Source organism: Symphalangus syndactylus, chromosome 21, assembly GCF_028878055.3.
Source record: "Symphalangus syndactylus isolate Jambi chromosome 21, NHGRI_mSymSyn1-v2.1_pri, whole genome shotgun sequence".
Lineage (NCBI taxonomy): Eukaryota > Metazoa > Chordata > Mammalia > Primates > Hylobatidae > Symphalangus > Symphalangus syndactylus.
Genome location: NC_072443.2, coordinates 15,114,836 through 15,130,082, shown reverse-complemented (window position 1 = coordinate 15,130,082; position 15,247 = coordinate 15,114,836). Strand labels below are relative to the sequence as shown.

The 15,247-nt window shown below is 35.0% G+C and overlaps 1 long non-coding RNA gene across 3 annotated transcripts in view; it reads left to right on the top strand.

Moving 5' to 3' along the window:
• The window catches only part of LOC134735465 (uncharacterized), a 173,499-nt gene that overhangs the window by 100,781 nt on the left and 57,471 nt on the right, over nucleotides 1–15,247 (top strand). For all 3 annotated transcript variants that reach the window (XR_010118602.1, XR_010118601.1, XR_010118603.1), the window contains exons 2-3: nucleotides 4,681–4,846; nucleotides 7,183–7,314. This is a non-coding gene — a long non-coding RNA (uncharacterized lncRNA). The remainder of the gene's footprint in view (nucleotides 1–4,680; nucleotides 4,847–7,182; nucleotides 7,315–15,247) is intronic.

Here is a 15,247-nt window from a genome sequence, read left to right as displayed (position 1 = left end):
CTCTACAAAAAATTAAAAAATTAGTCAGGTACAATGGCACATACCTGTAGTCCTAAGCTACTTAGGAAGACAAGATGGGAGGTTTGCTTGAGCGCACAAATTAGATGCTGCAGTGAGCAATGATCATGCCATTGCCCTCCAATCTGGTAACAGATCAAGACCTTGTCCCCTGTAAAAAAGAAAAAAAGTTTGTCTTTCTGTGCCTGGCTTTCACTTAACATAATGTCTTCAGTTCTATTCATTGTTGCAAATGACAGGATCTCATTCAGATTTATGATGGAATAGTACTACACTGTGAGAATGTACCACATTTACTTTATCTATTCACCTGTTGGTGGAAATTTAGGTTGCTTCCAAATCTTGACTCTTATGAATAAACATGGGAGTGAAGATATTTCTTCAATATACTGATCTCCTTTCTTTTGGGTATATACCTGGCATTGGGATTGTTGGATCATATGGTACCTCTATGCTCAGTGTTTTGAGGAACCTCCATACTGTTATCCATCGTGTGCTCATAAAAATTAAAAATTAAAAAAAGACCCCCTTCAAGTTGTTTAATTTTATTGACTATTATATTATTTCTAGAAATGATATTTGGTTCTTTTGAAAATGGCTACATTTTAATTCAAATTGAATCTGGTTTAGCCTGAGAATTTAATCACAGTTTTAGACATTTTAACATTTTCTTCTACCAAAAAATTTGTGAATCATGGAGAAAGAAAAAGAAGGAGAATTTGGACTGTTTTCATTACTCATTGCTGTTGCACCAATTATTTAGTCCCTGGTTTGTGGTTTCTTTTTCATCAAGATATTTGCTCTTTCTTCTACCCTTTTATTTAAATAAATAGGACCAATAAGGAAATAATTCATGCATGTTATGCATATAACATCTATTTTAAAACTTACCTGATGTTTTTCACATAGACTTGCTATGTATTGTGTTTTTAATTCTTATATTTACATGTCAGATTAATGACTACTACACTTTTATTTAAATAGGTGTTTGTTTGCTTACGTAAATATACTTATTTTATCGTTGTGTCTGTGATCTTTTTGGCACTTAACTGCTCCCGTTGGTTTTGTCTAGTGACAATCCCGGGAGATTGTTCTCCAAGGTGCCCTGTAATTTTGAACAATGACCTTGTAGGGGGAGAAAAAGATTTATTCCTCTCCTCATCTCCATAAGGGTCATGTCTAATATCCCTATAACAAAGGCAGGTTAACAAGAGAAAAGCATAAAAAATTTATTTGATCATAGTTTTACATGACATGACAGCCTTCAGAATGAAGACCCTAAGACCCAGGGGTGAACTATTCATTTTTTTGCTTAAGTTCAATGAAGCATGGAAAGCCATGTAGACATGTAACTGGACGAAAGAAGGTAAGATCTAATGCCAGTAGACAGTGGGGAAGCCTAGCAAGTCTTGTCTGTTCAGATTCTTCCTGCCTTCTTTATGGTAACATTTCTTCCGCCCGTGTATCAGGCAGGACCCTTTCTGGAATGGGGGTGTCTTATGACCTACTATCAGACAAGATAGGTCAGGTAATTTCTTTATGGCCAGCTCTTACACAGAAAGGGAGGAAAAGGTTTGAGTAATATTTTTAGGCTTGATGGCTGGCTTTGACGTAAAAGGTTTCTGGTACCTGTGACTGCCATAGGGAAGAAGGATTCTAGTTTCTATGGCTAGCCCCCGGGGAGAATGAGGGGTGAGGAACAGGTGGGCAGGGCAAAGTGAGAGTAAAACTTTAGTTTTGAGGCTGCTTCTGAGGCCTTGATTGGGGGTATCATTTTCTGAGCCCCAAATACCTGAACTTTGGTAAGAATTTAACTGGGGTTTCTTGTTTAACCTAGGGTGAGATAGTCTTCTGAAGCAGTTTTTCATTTATTTCTTCTATCTACTAACACATGCCAACTACTTTGCACCACTTTTTATGTTAAAATCACAGTTTGGAGAAACTTTTTTGTTTCCCTCAAAACCCAGACAGAAGTAGAAAACTTGTTTGTCAACTTGCTATACCTGCAGGTATTTTATTTTTTCAAACTCACATCTCATGCATTGTGGAGTTCTTCAGATATTCTGGCTTATGTAGGGATCTTTGCTTTGACTTCACTCTTATAATCCAACAAAGCCTTGTATCTTGTCCCAATTTGGACATTAAAACCAAATCTGGCTGGTTGCCAGGACAATACTTTCCCTTTCCTTACACTGCCTACCACAAAGCTACGGAAGCATCAACTAACTCCTGCACTTACCCTCTGGTTTTCAATTCGCTGGTTCTTTTCTCTGTTTCTGGGACCTAGATATTGTGTTCCTTTTTTTCTTTCCAAGATTAACAGGTATAAAAATGAATTTTTGACTATATTTTATTCAGAATTTTTATGCATTTGTATGGACAGAATTTTGAAGTTTTCTTATTTTACTATGTGTCATAACAAGTTATGCATTCTGGTTTTACTTACATGTGAACGTTTTCACAGGAATTTTACACTCAATTTGTCAATAATTCTATAGTTTATATATAGATTAATTTAAAGAGAATTGGCTAGAGGCAACGCATACATTGATCCCTTACCGGTATTTTCCTGTGTTGGAAATTGCATTGTCCCATGTTGTAAATTGAAACATGTAAATAATTAATACTAATAACTGACCTGTAATTATACCACAGATCTTTCATTTGTAGAAATTTGTTGTTGCTACCTTTAAATAGAGGCCCTACTTTCTTTTCCCCATCAAGATACTTTCACAGGCCAAAATAGTAATTAGTGAATTTTGCCTCGAGTTTGAAGTTTTCCAAGAATTCACTATAACACAAGTAGTCAGGCACCGCCTGAATGTATATGTCATAAAATTTTTTTTTCCTAGTTTAGATTATAACATTGCAAAGTTAGCCTGTCCCAGTTCCAATAGATTGTTTCTAATCATTACCAGAGTTTTAATGAATTCATTATGAGATTTTCTATTTTACCTCCAGTGTCACTTTTTCATTTATGTTGAATAAAAATAAACTGTTTTCATTTTCCAGATATGTTTGACTACGTTTGTATTTTAATTGTTCCCAAATCATTATGCCTAACTTCCTGCTTAAGCTACATTGTCCCCGCAAGTCTGTTTATTTATCCACGCACTGTAGTGACCTGCCTTACTTTCTCCTTTCAGAAAGACGTTCATTACTACTTTAGCAATCCTGACACTTGACTTTCTCTTCTACATCTCCCAACTGTCTCGTTTTTCGTATAAGGATATGGAATGTTTTATTCCTTGATGCTAAACTCATTTTTTTGCTCCTATATTTGGTGCTTTTAAAATGCCATATCAAAAAACTTATGTTTCAGGTAATGAGTATGAGTATTCAAGACCTTTTGCTTTATTGTAGACAAATTTGCCTATGTAGTTATTATTTACTATAATAAATCGTAATACTATATGATCATAATAAATAATTTATACTAAATTCTGTGCCTCAACAATTGACAAATTACCAAGAGAAAGTCATAAGGTTGTATTCATAAGAAGACTCATCAGAGACGAATCATCACTGTGTGGCTTTGCTTAGTGTAGGTTTCTAAAATACCTGGAGCTCTAATTTTAGAAACTGTTAGCACAAAATGGATAATTTATATGTATGCAAATACTTGCTAGTAAAATACATCTTATTCAATGTCTTCCTTAGGTAAATAAAAATGGTAAGTAATTTGAAATTAGGAGTCGTAGCTCATAAATGTATTTTTCTACATCTCCAACTTCATTAATTTTCTCATAGTCACCCTTTAATAATATTTATTGAATTAAATTCTGTTAGAATCAGCCCACCAAACACAACTCAGAGGTTCTATATTCCTGAGCCCTTCACCTCAGCAACGTTAAGTTAGAAAGGTCCGTTGTTTGGTGCTTTACGTGTTCATCTGGATCACTTTCACAGTTTTTGTAAACCTGAAGTAAATGAGGTCTATCAGGAAAATGTCCTGAAATTACTTCCGAAGAGCTGGAAAGTCCTTTTGTCCAATATGTTAAACAAATAATTTAACAACAACAACAAAAAACCCAAGTCACTGAATGTATCTATAAAGAACTCAGTTTGGAGTCAGCAGTCCATTCCAAAGCTTTTTGTTGTTCCTTTTAAATGAATCCAGGATCTTTTTCTATTTTCAATAACTTTAATGGAATGTAACTTTTCCAGTGATTCTCATACAAAATTTTATGAAGATCTTGTTGAAATACAGATTGCTGGGCTCCATTCTTAGAGTTTCAGATTCAGTAATTGGGAACTGGGGTTCAAAAAGTTGCATTTTAAGCAAGTTCCTGAGGATTACTGATGCTGATGGTGCTTGTGCCTGCCACACTTTGAGAACCAGGGAACCACTATATGCATTATTTTTTACTTTATGCATAGATTATTGAACCCCTCCAATTAATATCCTGTATAATGCTGTATTTTGTATGTGAATATAACAGTTAGGACTCTGTTGGTCAAAGTTTAGCATTTTCTTTCTTTCTCTTTTTCTTCTTCTTTTTAAATATGCACTTATTTTTAACTTATTGCCCTTTATAACATTTTTGAGATGACCGATTAGTAGTGTTCACTAGGCAATGGGTCAAAGATGACTATAGATCAAAGTTTGTATTATGCACTTACTTATTTAGCCACTCTTTGTTTCTCATCTTGTTCCAAAAGGATTTAAGACAGGTCAATCAAAGTAAAGCTAATGAAACCACAGACGTAACAAAACTGGGACCTGATTTCTGCGGCCCCTTTTCCTGGACTGAGTCATCCTGGTCCTAATTAACTTACCACAACTCAAGAAACCACAGTGGCCAAAAGAAGAATCATAATGGTGATGGTGAGTGAACCCTGAACTCTCGTCTCATTTTCAAACACATTCCAAATACATATTCCACAGCATGCCTGATTTTACTACACAACAATCAGCAAGAAAGTCACCTTAACACCTCCATCTATCTGCCGCCTGCCATAAAGCAGCTGCAATGTATTTACCGTCAACCGAGAAAGAAATCTATGTTTATCCAGATGTGGAAGATGCCGAATTTACCGACAATTGACAAATTAGTCTGGAATGAGAATGCATATAAAAATAGCCTACAGTGTGCCATTATGTTGTGACATAAATATATTGTCTCTTCCCTCAATTTATGCCGGAAGCAAATGAACAATGTTTCTGCAACATGAGTAATTTCTCATCTACATTAGTCTGCCTTTTTTTTTTCTTTTATCTCTCTGAGTTTTCAACAGAGATAAGGGAAAATCATAATAACCATAGTGAATATCTACCCGATGAAATCCATATAAGAAATTAGTAAAATCTCCATAGGCTATGTGTCTAATTTCTAATTTAGTCGAAAATTAAATTTAAATTTACGATTTCTCACTCCCCATAGCTATATATTTATTTGTATATACGTAGGCATATACTCATATTTCTGTAATAGCAATGTACTCTGTATCTTAATATAAAATTCTTAGGCTTTTCATAATGTAGTCAGACAGATTTTTGCTCTTGGCTATAAATGAATGATTTGACATTTTTGGCCCCAAATCAAATCATTTTCAACGAGGCGGTACAGTTTAGTAATTAAGAATATAGATCGGAAATCCTTGCTTTAAAAGCCAACTTTATTTTTACTCTCTGTGTGATATTTGGTTAAGTTAGCTATCTTCTCACAACCTCCATTTCCTTACCTTGGAAGCAAATATCAACCACACAGTCTTATTTAGGTACTAAATCCATATTATATACAAACCTATAGTTTAATGTGTGATATTTAATCTTATTGAATTACGAGTAGTGCTAATATTGGTAATTATTGAATATCATTAGTCATAAAATAAATATAGCAATAATATAGGCTTATTCAGTATACTTTGTCAATCATCCTGGCCACTGATCCCAACATAGTACTGAAAACATTTTAGTTTATTTTCCTTAAAGATCAGCTTTGAGTAATAACTCATAAAGGTACCATATAAACTAGATACACATATATCTTTCTCTTTTAGATTTTACAGAGCTTTGCTTAACATATGTGTAACTTTAGTTAATTCTGTAACAGCCAAATCCTACTGAAGCCAATGTAACAGATCCCTCCTACTCCCATCTTCCATAATCATTCACTGCACTCTCATTATTTATCAACTACATTACAGATGTAAACTAATGTTTACAAGAACTGCTGAAGATCATAGAGACTGGTTCAGTGGGTGCTCATTATACACTTTTGAATAATACAGCCAAGATCAGCACAAATCTACTAGATACGGGAAAGATCATAATGTTTGTATAAATTATTCTGTGTAATTGTCACTTCAAACTTGGGAAATAAAACATTTTTAACATGAATGTCAGTCAATGTTAGGTCAAATTTTTTTTTCAGTTTGTATCTGGAGCATCATAGTTCCAGCAAATAAGAAAGTATAAAACAAAAACATTAGAAAACAAGAAAAAACACAGAATGATGGGGTATGCAACAGGGATACAGGAACCAACTGAAAGAGCTCCCAATGGCCAAAGCTGGAACAATTTGAGCAAAATAAATAAATTAAAGAAGTAGTATTATATTATAACCTAATGTATATAATAAGTAAACACCAGTTTATACTGATATAAACAAGTTATTAGCTAAATGAGTAGATGAAGAAAAGAGAAAAATCTCTTGTTCAGAAGAATTTAAAGAATTTATACAGATATTCCATCCTAAAGTAGATGGAACACAATCCCCACTCCTTAACTGTAAGATGAACATAGTAAATTTCTTTCAATGAGTAGAATACATAAAGACAATAAAAGAGTAACTTTAAAATGGAAAAACCTGGCAAACACTACTCTGGCTAGGTCATCAAGGTGAACATTAACAGTCACAAGTCATGCTGATAGAATATACCCTTGATATGACATGATCAGAATGGCACAGCCTTAGTTGATCTTGTGTTATTATAACAGAATACCTGATACTTGGTAATTTATTTAAATACAACCAAAACAGAAATGTATTTTCTTATAGTTCTGGAGGCTAGGAAGTCCAAGATTAAGGCGGCAGCATCTGGTGTCTGGTGAGGGTCTGCTACACCCTCACATGGTAAAAGGCAGTAGGGCTAATGAGAATGAACACCCTGTCCTCACATAGAAGAGAGGGAACCTAACTGCTATCCCTTTTTAAACAGCATTAATCCATTCAAAAGGACAGAGCCCTCATGACCTAAACACCTCCAAAAGGCCCCATCTCCCAGCACTGCTACATTGGAGATCAAGTTTCCAACACATGAATTTGGATGGAGACATTCAGACCACAGCAGGTAGGTTACTTTTATGGTATTCCTCCCCAGAAACTATCATCCCAGTCAAATCACGACAAAAACATCAAACAAATTTCATTTGAGGGGCATTCTACAAAACATCTCACCAATAATTCTTGAAATTGTCAATGGTATCAAAAACAAGGAAAGTCTGAGAAACTGTCTCAACCAGTAGGAGCCTAAGAAGGCGTGACTACTGAATGTAATGTGGTATTCTGAATAGGATCCTGGAATACAAAAAGGACTTTAGAGATAACCTGAGGAAATACAAATAACGTTTGAAATTTATTAATATATCAATATGTATTCAGTAATAGTGACAAATATACCATACTAATGTGAGATGTTAGTGACAGAGGAAGCTGGGTCTGGTATATGCAATAACTGTCTGTGCTATCTGCACAGTAATTTTGTAACTCTAAAATGTTCTAAAGTAAAAAATTACTTTTTACAAGATCCATTTGTGTCCTATTAGAATAATTTAGTATGCATTTCAAGAGTTTCAAATTCAAACAGTCTTCATCAAAGAAAGAACTTTCTGTTGTTTTCTAAAATTGCATGAATATATAGGTAGCATTCATTCCCATATATCGACCCTATGACACAAAGATATTTAACAGATTATTTAAGTGTGGTATAATTCAGCAGAAATGGTGGGTGGGTGTAATTTTAAGTATCACAAATACAATTGCAATTGATTTTCAGTAATTCTCCCTCTGAGCAGAGTTGGTTTTGTATTTGAAAATTGCTCTGAGAGAAAACTAAAGCCACAAACAGACCTGACATGTTGTAATTGTTATTTTAAAGGAAAAGTAAAATCCCCAAATCACAAATAATTGAATTTTTCTTCTCCCCTAGTTCTTTTCGTCAGTTACGTTGAAGGTACTTGTAAGAGTATATGCAACACTGTGTGTAGATTCTTTAAGAAAGCAATTTTTAATAATTATTTTAACAACAAGGATTATTTTCTACATTATTCATTTTCCTGGAGCAATTTCTCTCCTTATTTGGTTATACAATTAACTAAAATGATGGCGAATGTTATGCCTTTAAAACAAAACTGAATTAAATCATAATGCAGTAATCCATCAATTCTAAAGAGCCTACCAATGGATCCAAATGACTTAGCATGTAGACACCATGTTGAATTCATATTATATTTAATGCTTTGTACTCACCATTATAGCAGGGAACAAACTATTGTTTTAGTTAATCTCTCACTGTCAGTGCCTGGAAAGTTTAATAATCAAAAGGATTATTTTTTACCTATATGTGAAAATGGACAACACTATTTGACAGCCCCTTTTAAAATATTTCAAATTCCAGATTCACAGCAATAGTCAATAGGAAAAAAAGATCCTTTAAACCTGATATTAGTTACCAAAACAACTATTTATGATAAAATGTAATAACATTTACATTCCTTTTTTTTTCAAAGCAGTTTTTGTAAAAAGCACTTTCAATAGTCTTGTATTTGTGTATATATGCAATAAATTTTTAATATTTCAATTATAACTCTATAAACAAACTGTATAATGAAATTCTAACTATGAATGTGCTTTTGCTTTACATTAACCAAAAACACCTAGTCATCTATAGATGGTATTTCATTCATCAATGAAATACTTTCATTAACATTTCTCCACTTAAAGTCATTTTCACCTGAATGGTTTTATAATTCTAGAAAGTAACACTGAGCTCTGCAGAAACAATATAATATCCCTTACAGTTTAGAATTTCTGAGATTCTTGGAGGCCGTACATTGTCTTTGACATAGCTTTAGTCCAGAATATTCAACACTTCAGGCCACATTTTATTAGTTGTGTTACATTTCCTGCAAAATTCAAATGGGGATACTTCAAACAGCAAACCATATGTTCTGTTCCACATTTACAAGTTTTCTTTTTTATTTCTGGAGGAATTTCTATACATCAAAAATATACAGTGGTATCTAAACATATTTACTGTATAAGGAAAACATTAAATGGAATTTCTTTATCCCTCCTTAGCAATAAGATTCTGAAACAAAGGTGGAAACTTCAGGGAGGGGAGTCCACTTGCCCAATTCTTCTCATGGTTCAGATCCAGCCTTGCAGAGTCTTCTCACCCAAAGTGACACACTTTGAATAGTACAGTCATTTTTTTTCTTAGTGGACCCCAATCATGGGTCACTTACAGTGAAATGAAAGGAAGGCCTTTGCTTCCTTAATTAAAGAATAGCAAAGGAAGAAAGGAGACACAAGAAAAATGACCACCATGAAAAGGAAATTAAAATAATTTTATTGAACTGGCTGCATTCCTAGCCACCTACTGTATGAAGTAATAACAATCAGTCACATTACCGCACATGATTAATACTTATGGCTAATCCTTACATCCCTTACCATCTATCCATCAGTATCTCAAGGAGGCGTTAATCATATTGCTTCTCAGCAGACTCCTCTGTTGCAATGTTGTCATTTCACCTTCCTTGTATGAAACAGTCTGCAAAATGCAGCATTTAAGTCAGTTAAGTATGGTAGAGAATGGAGCTATTTTTAAATGGTACACATAACTTTTTAGGAAATAATAGTTAATTAAATCCATTGCAAATCCAAATTATTTTATTTTGAGATACACTTGAACACTTAACATGTGGCTGTAATTTATCACCAAAGAAAATGTTGAGGTAAAAACATTTTTTAAATCTAAATTCTCTCTTCTGTGCTCTTATAGAACATTTTTGCCTTCAGTGTAATAAATTCTCATTTCCATTAAAGTAGAAGTTTAGGAGTAGGTTAGCAGTAGCCCTCAGAGTTTAGGTTGCAGCATCCTTCACATGGGATCCTTTAATATTTAGGGGAATAATAGCCTATAAGTTATGAAAGTAGTGATAATAGCTTTCATTTGTATAGTGCTTAAAGTTTCACAGTACTTAGGCATATATTATCTGATTTTAGGGGTAGGTTTTATTTTTCTCCTTTTAAATATGGAGAAACTGAAGTTGAGAGATTACACAACTAAAAATGACTGCAGTTAGACTTTTTATTAAATATTGACTATACATTTTGTGTTATTTTAACTCCACATTTTTATACACTGGTAAAAGAGAGGCATTAATTATAATTTTATAAGCTGTCTTCCTTTGATATAAAAATTTCTATCATGGAGGAAAATTTAGTAAGTGCCAAAGCTGTGGTAGGTGTATGGTATTTTCACACTTATTAAATTAATTGGGGAGCAACCCAATTATTCTTTAAAAATGTCCCATTTTATGAATAGGAATAGGAGTTATGCCAGTAGAAAGATAATTAAGAGATGTCATCAAGATGGCTGACTAGAGCACCCAGGACTCACTTTCTCCACAAAGAAGAACCAAACAGCAAATAGACAACCATATATCAAATAGAGCATTTGAGGGAGAACATGAATTCAGCAAGGAAGTGACAAAAACCCAGGCCCAATAACTCCTGCATCTCCACATCCAACCATATCCACCCAAAGACATGGAAACTCAAGATGGCAGCATAGAGAGGGAAGTGAAGCAGCCTGGAGGATCAGCTCAAAGCCACAAGGGACTACACACTGTGGGGAAAAGGAAAGGAGATCCCCAGCAATGATATTCCTATCAAAGACACTTATAATCCTTACTGCAGGAGAGTCCCTCTGCCCTCACAGTCTCTGAGCCTAATATAGTGAATTACCTGGAGTCCACACAACTGCGTTGGTCCAGAGACAAAATTCATACTGGGCTTCCAATACCCCCCAGAACCCAAGCTACTGCAGCACAGTGCTATTTTAAGAGTGGAGACATGACCAGACTACATTCTTCCCTGGGTTCCAATAACCACTGCATCTCCGTATCTTTGGAGTGCTGTCAACGTTCACCCAAAACCACCTGGAGGGCTGTAGCGTCACACCACCAGCTGGGCCCTTCAGTATAGCCACATCTCTGGCACCTGAGCCCACACAGCATCCTGCACCCCAGAGAACATGCAGTCCCACACATCTGGGAGGTTGCCCTCAGGACATGGGGAACCAAAGCACATGCTCCTCAGAGCCTTGGGGCCATGTGCCTGGACCCACTGTCAACTAAAACAACCTGACTCCCTCCAGCAATGAGGTTGCCATGCACCAATGCATGCTGCCTGGGGACTCAAAGTCAGGTCTGCCTGGCCTGCTCATTATGCCACAGAGACCCCCCCCACCCAACACCTGCATGTGCCACCCAGAGGCCCAAGAATTGGCTCACTCAAGACTTACTCCCAGCACCCATGTGCACTCTTTGGGAGCCCAAGAACCAGCCCATCCAGGGCCCATGTCTGCCACGCAGAGGCCCAAAGACCAGTCCAAGTGTCAGCCTGTCCAGGGCTCAAGTATGCCATCCCAGAAGCTCAAGGACAGGCACATCCATGGCCCACCACCACAACTCCTGGTGTGAATATTCACTGTTTGAGAGCTTGAAGATAGGCCCACTCAGAACCTGCCACCGCTACTGCTGAATAAACCCATGCCCGTCAGTATCAAAACTGCCATGAGCCTTCATGCACTGACCAGGATCCTCAGGACTGACCTACCCTGGTACCACCACTGCCACCGCTGATGCTTCTGCATGCACCCCAGGGGCTCAGGGACCAAGCATTCCAGCATGCCAGCCCCTGGAGCTGTACCACAGCCTTCAGAAACAACTGCTGAAGAAATCATACGGTGAGTGCACTCCCGCACTGACTCAGAACCAAAGTCAAAGTACCATACACAACTGACACTATAGATACATCTACAGAAAAAAGTCTTTTCATATGAAATCTCCTTCATAAAATTGGAAGTGTTTATACCAGATGTGCAGATATCAATGTAGAAACAGAAACAACATGAACAAGCAAGAAAACATGAAACCTCCAAAGTAACACAATAATTCTCCAGTAATAGATCCCCAAAATAAAGGAAATGTATATCCCTGAAAAATAATAATCTTAAGGAAACTTCCTGAAATACAAGACAACAGAGATAAACAATACAAAGAAACTAGAAAACATTATCTGAACGAGAATTTCAACAAAGAGACAGACATAATTAGAAAAGAACCAAACAGATGTCCTAGAACTGAATAATTAAAAGAATGTAAACACAAATACTAATCAACTACAATACAATACAATACAAGCTACAATCAAGTGCTTCATCAATAGATTAGATTTCAAGCAGAAGAAAGGATTCTTGAACTTGAAGATAGGTCTGTTGAAATAACTCAGTCAGAAAACAAAAAAGGGAGAAGAATAAAAGGAATATACGAAGCCTACATGATGGTGGGACATTAAAGCAACCAAATATTTGAATTTTCAGTTCTTCAGAAAGTGAAGAGAGAACAAAATGGATAGATAACTTACTTAGTGAAATAACAGATTAAAACTTCCCAAGTCTAGCCAGAGATGTAGACATCCAGACACAGGAAACTCAGAGATCTCCACATACATACCATTTGAAAGATCTCCATGTCACATTATAGTCAACCTGTCAAAAGTAAAAGACAAAGAGAGAATTATGAAAATAGCAACAACAACAACAAAATTAAGTCAAATGCAAGGGAATCCTCATCAAACTGAGAGCAGATTTCTCAGCAGACACCTAACAGGCCCAGAGAGAATGGGATGATATAATATGCTGAAAGAATACAACTGGCAACCAAAAATACCATACCCATTGAAGCTACCCTTCAGAAATAAAATATAAATAAAGCCTTTCCTCAAAAACAAAAACTGAGAAAATTCATCACTACGAGAACTGTTCTACAAGAAATGCTTAAGGAATTTCTAAATCTGAAAGTGAATGGACCATATCCAGCATCCTGTAATCACAAGAAAGCACAGAAATTAATGATAGAGCAGATACACAAATAAGAAAGAGAAGGGAATAAAAAGTTATCACCACAGAAAACAACTGAACTGTAAAGATAAACAATAAGAGAGGAAAAAAAGAAAAAAGTGTACACAAAACAATCAGAAAACCATGAACAAAATGACAGGAGTAAGTCCTCATCTGCCAATAAGAATTTTAATCTAAATAGTTTAAACTCCCCAATTAAAAACTATAGACAGACTGAATGAACAAAAAAAACAAGACCCAACTGTATTTGGCCTTCAATAAACTAACATCACCTGTAAAGACACACATAGACTATAAGTGAAGGAATGAAAAAAAAATGTGTCACATATTTATTATAATATATAATATTATAATGATAAATTATCAATTCAGCAAGAGGCCATAACAATTATAAATATATCCAAAATAAAAGCACCTGCACATATAAGGCAAATATTATTAGAACTAAAGAGAGAGAGAGACTCCAATTCAATAATAGTTGGGGACTTTCAACCCTCTACCCTCAGTATTAGAAAGATCATCTAGAGAGAAAATCAACAAAGAAATGTTGAATTTAAACTTCAAGTTAGACCAAATATATATATAGAGAGAAGACATTTAAAGAACATTTAACCCAACAGCTGCAGAATACACATTCTTCTCATCAGCATGTGGAACATTCTCCAGGATAGATCATATATTACGATACAAAAATGTCCCAACAATTTTTGTAATCAAAATAATTAGCTAGGTGTGGCAGTGCACACCTGTAGTCCTAGCTACTCAGGAGGCTGAGGTAGGAAGATTGCTTCAACCCAGGAAGTAGGGGTTGCGGTGAGTCATGGTGGTGCCATTGCCTCCCAGCCTGGGGCGACAGAGAAAGACTGCATTTAAAAAAAAAATTAAAATTATCTCAAGTATCTTATCTGACCACAGTGAACTACAACTAGAAAGTAATGAAAAAAGGAACTTTGGAAATTATACAGATTCATGGAAATTAAACGATAATCTCCAGAATGATCAATGCATTAATTAAAAAAGAAAATCAAAGGATTTCTTGAAAGAAATTAAAACAGATATACAACATACTAAAACCTATAGGATATAGCATAGGGAGTACTAATAGGGTAGTTTATAGCAATACATATCCTACGTCAAAAAAATAAAAATATTTTACATAAACAACATAATGATGCATCTCAAGGATCATAAAATCAAGAACAAACCAAACCCCAAATGAATACAAGTAAAAAACTAATAAAAATCAGAGTAGAGCTAAACAAAATACAGATTAAAATATTACAAAGGATCAATAAAACAAAAAGTTTTTTTAAAAGAACATAAAATTTTTAAAACCACTAGCTCAACTCACTTTCAAAAGAGAGAGAAGACCCAAATAAATAAAATCAGAACAAAAACCAGAAAGAAGTTCTAAATCATACTACAGAAATATAAAGGATCATTAGAGAACAACTAGAAAACCTAGAGAAAAACAAATAAATTCTGGGACACATAAAACCTACCAAGGTTGAACCAAGAAGAAATAGAAAGCTGAAAAGATCAATATCAAGTAATAAGATTAAATCAGCAATAAAAGTCTCCCAACAAAGAAAAGGCCTGGACTGATAACTTCACCACTGAATCTACAATGTTTTGAAAGAACTAATAGAAATTCTTCTTAAACTATTCCAAGAAATAGATGAGGAGGAAATTCTTCCTAACTCACTTTATGAGTTTAAATTACACTGATTTCAAAACCAAAGAAACAACAAACAGGAAAACTACAGGCCAAAAACCCTAATGAACATGATGCAAAAATCCCCAACAAAATTCTAACAAACCAAATTGAATAGCACATCAAAAAGATACTACACCATGATCAAGTAAGATTTATCCGAGTGATACAAGGGTGGTTCAACATACTCAAATCAATAAATGTAATAAAAAGCAAAATCCTTATGATCATATTAAAAGATGCAGACAAAGCATTTAATAAGATTTATTATCCTGTCATGATAAAAACTATCAACAAATTTAGATATAGAATGAAAATACCCTCGCACAACAGAGGCTGTAGATGACAAGCCTACAG